This window comes from Vitis riparia, chromosome 19 (assembly GCF_004353265.1).
Source record: "Vitis riparia cultivar Riparia Gloire de Montpellier isolate 1030 chromosome 19, EGFV_Vit.rip_1.0, whole genome shotgun sequence".
Lineage (NCBI taxonomy): Eukaryota > Viridiplantae > Streptophyta > Magnoliopsida > Vitales > Vitaceae > Vitis > Vitis riparia.
The window spans coordinates 17,468,538-17,475,378 of NC_048449.1; the positions used below are offsets into that span (position 1 = coordinate 17,468,538).

General features: G+C 33.8%; 1 long non-coding RNA gene across 1 annotated transcript; it reads right to left on the reverse strand.

Moving 5' to 3' along the window:
• Positions 1–4,983: 4,983 nt before the first annotated feature.
• On the reverse strand, positions 4,984–6,357 carry LOC117908610. Its single transcript, XR_004650223.1, has 3 exons — positions 6,333–6,357; positions 5,806–5,866; positions 4,984–5,023 (listed from the first exon to the last, which is right to left on the reverse strand). It is a non-coding gene; the product is annotated as an uncharacterized LOC117908610 (long non-coding RNA).
• Between the last annotated feature and the right edge of the window lie 484 nt (positions 6,358–6,841).

Here is a 6,841-nt window from a genome sequence, read left to right on the forward strand (position 1 = left end):
GAGCCTTTGTATCAAGAGGGATTGACTCTAAGGCAGATAAGCGGAAGAAGCCATGGTGTGAGCACTATAAAAAACCATGACATACAAAAGAGACTTGTTGGAAGCTTCACGGTAAACCATTGAATTGGAGGAGAAAATTTGGTGGAGATGGACATGCTTTTCAAGCCATAATCGAGGAGTCTTTAAAGCACCAAATCAATTCAAAACAATCTCGTTCATGACGGAACAATTAAAGCACTTATACAAACTTTTTCAATCTCCAAAATTGTCTATAAACCCATCTTGTTCTTTGGCTCAAAAAGGTAATTATTTCACTATTACCTCTCTAAGTGTCATTCTAAATTCCTTAAATCCTTATATCATCGATTGTGGAGTGACTGATCACATAACAGGTTGCTCGAAACTATTTTCCTCTTATAGTCTTTGTGTAGACAATAAAAAAGGTCAAAATTGTAGATGTTCCCTTTCTGCCATAGTTAGAACCAGATTAATCCAACTCTCTCTTTCCTTAATACTTCATAATTTGCTTCATGTTCCTAACCTGTCTTGTAATATACTATCCATCAGTAAAATAACTCTTGATCATAAGTGTCATGCTAATTTTTATCCTTCATATTGTGAGTTTCAGGAATTGAGTTTGGGGAGGACGATTGGTAGTGCTAGAGAGTGTGCTAGCCTTTACTTTTTTTTAAGATGGAACCAACTTAAGTAGACAAAACCAACATACCTGTGTTCAATTCTGTTTTTGTTTCTAGGAATAGTGAAATAATGGTATGCCATTATAGGTTAGTCCATCCAAGTTTTCAATATTTGAAGTACTTGTTTCAAATTTCTTTTAGAATAAAAATCCATCTTTCTTTCAATGCAAGATTTGTCAATTAGCTAAACATCATCATGCATATTTTTCTCCACAACCTTACAAAGACTCTAAACCATTCACTATGATTCATAGTGATGTTTGGGGACCTTGTCGAGTTTCTACAAGTTCTAAAAAAAATGGTTTGTTGCATTTATTGATGATCATACTCGGTTAACTTAGGTTTATTTGATGACAAAAACCTGAGTTGGAAACAATTTTCAAATTTTTTTACACTATGGTGCGAACACAATTTCACGAGAAATTTCAGATTTTTAGGAGTGATAATGGAAAAGAGTGTTTTAAGAAAATTTTGGGAAGTTTTTTCTTGGAAACAATAATTGTTCATCAAAGCTCTTGTAATGATACTCCTCAACAAAATGGGCTAGGGGAAAGAAAAAACAAACACTTGTTAGAAGTAGCTCGAGTGTTCCTTTTCATAACTAAGGTACCTAAATATCTTTGGGGCGAAGCCCTTCTTACTATAACATACCTTATAAATCGAATGCCTAGTAAGGTTTTAAACTTTGAAATTCCTTTCAATATTTTTCATAAGTTTTATCATATGCATAGGCTTTCATCAACTTTGCCTCTAAAAAAAATTGGGTGTACCACTTTTGTTTACATTCATGATCACAATTGAGGAAAACTTAAACCCTGAGCTCGAAAATGTGTGTTTGTTGGTTATGTTTCCAATAAAAAAGGGTACAAATATTTTGACCCAGTTTTCAAAAAAAAATGTTTGTCATCATGGATGTAACATTTTATGAATTAACACCATTTTCCACTACTGATCTTCAGGGAGGGAGAAAGAGATTGAAGATTTAGATCAATTAGAATATTTTCAACTTAAGGAATCACTAGTTGTTTATTCTCCCACACCCTTAGCTCAATTTGAGAGTCCAAATGTTATTGTACTAGATTTGAGTGAATCAAGTTTTGTAAATAATGAAAATGTAGATCCATCCTTAGTGTTGTCCCATAAAGATTATGACTCCAACATAACGAATTGAAGATTTAGATCAATTAGAATATTTTCAACTTGAGGAATCACTAGTTGTTTATTCTCCGACACCCTTAGTTCAATTTGAGATTCTAGATATTATTGTACTAGATTTGAGCAAATCAAGTTTCGTAAATAATGAAAATCTAGATCCATCCTTAGTGTTGTCCCATAAAGATTATGACTCCAACATAACGAATTGAAGACTTAGATCAATTAGAATATTTTCAACTTGAGGAATCACTAGTTGTTTATTCTCCTACACCCTTAGTTCAATTTGAGAGTCAAAATATTGTTGTATTAGATTTGAGCGAATCAAGTTCTTTAAATAATGAAAATGTAGATCCATATTTAGTATTGTCCCATAAAGATCATGACTCCAACATAATGAATGAAAAAGAAAAAAGTACTACGAACATAAGGTTAATAGCCGACATTTTCTACTCGTGAAGAAATACAACTCAAAGAAAAGAGTTGATTGATCTCTTGCACTGCCATGAGTCCACATATCCTCCAAGTAACACTTTCCTTGAGCCTGTACAACCTGTTCAGTCTACTTCAAGTCTTAATACCAAGTCCACAAGTCCTATGTTCGATTCTAGTGAGTATAGCAATTCTAATATTCCCATGGTTGTCTGCAAAGGTGTAAGGTCATGTACCAAACACCCATCGTCTAACTATGTGTCATACAAAAATCTCTTACCTAATTTTCATGTTTTTACCTCACAAGTGTCTTGTATGGAGATTCCAAAAAGTGTGTAGGATGCTCTAAAAAAAAAAAACATGGGAGTTGTGGATTTGCCTAGAATGAAGACAATTGCAGGGTGAAAATGGGTATTTACAATTAAATACATGTAAGATGGATCACTTTAAAGGTATAAAGCTAAGTTGATCATCAAATGATTCACTCAGACCTATGATATTGACTACCTAGAGACCTTTGCACCTACAACAAAGCTAAATACTATGAGAGTTCTCTTATCACTTGCAACAAATCTTGATTGGCCTTCACAATAATTAGATGTGAAAAATTCTTTCCTTAATGGAGACTTGGAGGAAGAGGTATATATGGATTCACCCCTGGGCTTTGATGGAAGGTTTGGTTCAAAGGTGTGTAAATTGAAGAAATCTTTATATGGGTTGAAACAATCACCAAGGGCTTGCTTTGAGAAGTTCACTCAATTTGTTAAAAGTCAAGGGTACACTTAGGAACAAGTTGATCATACTATGTTTGTAAGACACTCGCAAGATGGGAAGATAATTATTTTAATTGTGTATGTAGATGACATAATTCTCATCGAGAATGACTTGCTTGAGATGAATCGGTTGAATCAATCTCTCTCATCAGAGTTCGAGATCAAGGATTTGGGGTCTTTAAGATACTTTCTTGGAATGGATGTTGCTCGGTCAAAGAAATGAATAGTTGTCTCACAATGAAAGTATGCTCTTGATTTCCTTAAAGAAATTGGAATGAGTGGTTACAGGCTAGTAGACATCCCAATTATCCCAACCAAAAACTTAGAGATGACAAAGAAGGAAATCTAGTATATACATCTCGATATCAAAGACTAGTAAGGAATTTGATTTACTTATCACATACACAACTAGATATTGAATTTTTCATGAGCATGGTAAGTCAATTCATGCACTTGCCCAATGAGAAACACCTTGAGGCAGTATATCGAACCCTGAGGTATTTAAAAGTACATCGGGCAAAGGTCTACGCTTCTAGAAGAATACACAACAAAACATTGAGGTCTACGCTAATGCATACTAGGTAAGTTCAATTACTGATAAGCGATCTACATCAAGATATTGCACATATGTTTGGGGTAACTTGGACACATGGCAAAGTAAAAACCAAAACGTGGTTGAAAGAAGCAGTGCCGAAGTAGAATATCGAGCTATGACTCATGGAATCTGTGAGATGTAATGGCTGAAGAGGGTACTAGAAGATTTGAAGATGCCAATTAACATGCCAATGAAGTTGTACTGTGACAACAAGGCCACCATCAACATTGCACAAAATCCAATGTAACATGATCGCACAAAGCATGTTGAAATCGATAGACACTTCATAAAATAGAAGATCGACAATGGAGCTATTTGTATGTCGTTTGTTCCAACAACACAACAAATAGTTGATATTCTCACCAAAGGATTATTCAACCCTAACTTCAAACTTCTTATCAGCAAGTTGGGCATGATTGATATTTATGCGCCATCTTAAGGGTGGGTGTCGAAGTTTTAGGAAGTAGTTAGGATATTTTATTTTTCTGTTAAATAAAATCTGAAGTTAGAAATTCAAATTGTAGTTAGGAGGTTTCTATTTTTATGTAGTAGTTACATTTTTCCTATTTTATGGTTGAATTGGTTATAGTGCTAGTAACTAGTTTTTACTATATATCTATGTACTCATACTTTATGAAATTTAAGAAGAACAATTACTTTTCTTATAAAAAATTACAACCTTAAATCTTGAAAGTAGGGCCAAGGGGAATGACAAAAATTCTAACTGAAATAAAGGTAGATCAAAGTTAAGGAATGAAAAAAGTTACTCTAGATTTGGGTGGATATGAAGTATTGGAAATGTGGGAAAACAAGTCATATAAAGAAACACTGTAGAGCACTGAAAAAGAATGAAGAAAACAAAAGTGATATTGCAATTGCAATCACTGAGAAAATACATAATGTGTTACTTCTGTCAATTGACAATTCTATTGATTGTTGGGTTTAAACTCGGGGGCATTTTTCCACACAACTTGTCACACCCCATTTTTTTTTCAACTAAACAATTGATACTCAAATACAGTATAAGTGTTCTCAAAAATTTAAATGTTGAGTTCCTACTTAAATTTGTTCAAAAAGAGGATATGAAAAACCTATTATAATGAGTACATCCTGTATTACACATTGCGACTATTAAGTTAACAAAAGAAACTTGTACTACATTAATTTACATATACCAAACCCCATTGTTCACTACATGTAGCCTATACTACAAGTGTATCTGACAAATATATACATTACATCATTCCAACAAAAGGTTTAGTCTTGATACAAAAGGCAACGCCTCAAAAGACTTTCAATGTGAGCAAACAACATCCAATCACAATCAAGCATTGCTCAAGCATTATTTCCTGCATAGGTCTTCTGACCTGCATCTAGAGGTGGAAGGGATAGGGTGAGTTCACAACTCGGTAGGAAAGTTTATAACCATCCTAAGTATATCCTTAAAACCATGAATTAAACGTTTAATAGCATGCATGATAAACATTTCATAACCATTAACAAATGTGTAATCATGTCAAACATGTATGCATGTGTTTGTTGGTTTCATCATTGCTTTTCCCCATCCATCCTTTCACAACTGATAAATTGCTAACTCCCAACAATCTACACAGCAGATACAATGCTCCATAAGAAACTCGATCAATATAATAATGACTATTCTAGGACATCACCCAAGGGCAAGTCATACCCCGTGTCTTTTGGGACTCATACCCAAGGGCAGGACCAATCCCGTGTCTTTAGGGACTAAAACCTAGGGGCAGGACCAACCCCATACACCCACATCAGAGTGTCTTCCGCGAGGGCTTTAGGGACTTTCACCCAAGGACCCACGGTCCCACATAAACAATATATCAATTGATAATGCCTGTAGCATCACATAAACACTTCCCACCAATCAATTCTTTGAATATCATCTGTGATAACTTCATATCCTTCTTGCAATGCAACCCCACCATGAACCATTTCGACAACACAAACCATGAATCTTCATACCAATATACGTTCCAATATCATGGTAACATTTCAATGCAATAAAACAAGATGTAATGACACTTTAAAACATTTTCTGAAATCATAGAAATAACATGAAATTCCAACAAATAATTCAAGGAAAGAAATCAAATACACCATAGAATAACATAAAATTCCCTACCTTACACCGACTTCCTTTTTGTGTTTCTTCTAAGTAGGCGATCTTTGCCTATTACGAGGAACTGAAATGAAACAACATAATTTAGGTTTTAGTTTATTGTTGCAAATTTTTAATTCTCACATTCTCTAATCTATATCCTACATGTTTTCAAATCAAATTTGAATTGAATTAAACAATATTTACAATGCATATTAATTTCCCTAATTAATTACCAAACACTAATTCTTTTGATTTTCTTAAAGCCTAACCTATTAACAAATCCCAAGTGTCCAAATAACCCAATTCATCACATGTTTACTAATCTATTTTTCAATCAAACCAAATTAAACAAAGATTTATGCTGATCTTACCATTAATAAAATACTTAACTTAAAATACTTTAATCTTTAATTAATTGTGATTTTTAACTAAAACGGGTTTATAGCTAATTATACTCAACTTTTACACAATTTTTACCGTTAATTCTTTTCAACATACCATTAGGAACCAAAATAAACGAAAATTACAAAATTAAACAACTTGCTTACCTCAAATCTACACTTTCTCTCTCTAACCCAAGTTGCTGCAAGTGAAATGGTGCAAAACGAGCTGCAGCCCCCTTATAAAGGGGTCTCCATGCACCCAAGCATGAGGTGGCAGCCCACATGGCTGCCACCAATCCACCCAAGTAGGAGGTGGCATTCTACTAACTCCAATTTCCCAATTTTGCACTTTAGTCCTTCAAATTATCAAAAATAAAACCCATAATTGCCCATTAGTCCTTTAGGTTTTCATAACCCTAATTAGTCCCTAAGAACCTAATAAGCATGCTTAGATCATTAACTAATCCCACTTAACCTTCATCAAAGTTTAATTCATAATTAAACATGATTAGCACTAAACTAGTTTTAACATCTAATTAAGCAAGCTTAAAGTTAAGTACTAAAATAATCATTATTGCCTAATTAATTCATTAGTACTAGGTGTTACACAACTACATACTCAGAATTTATGGAGAACTATGCTTTTGGGAATTATGTGAAGATGTATTTGGTAG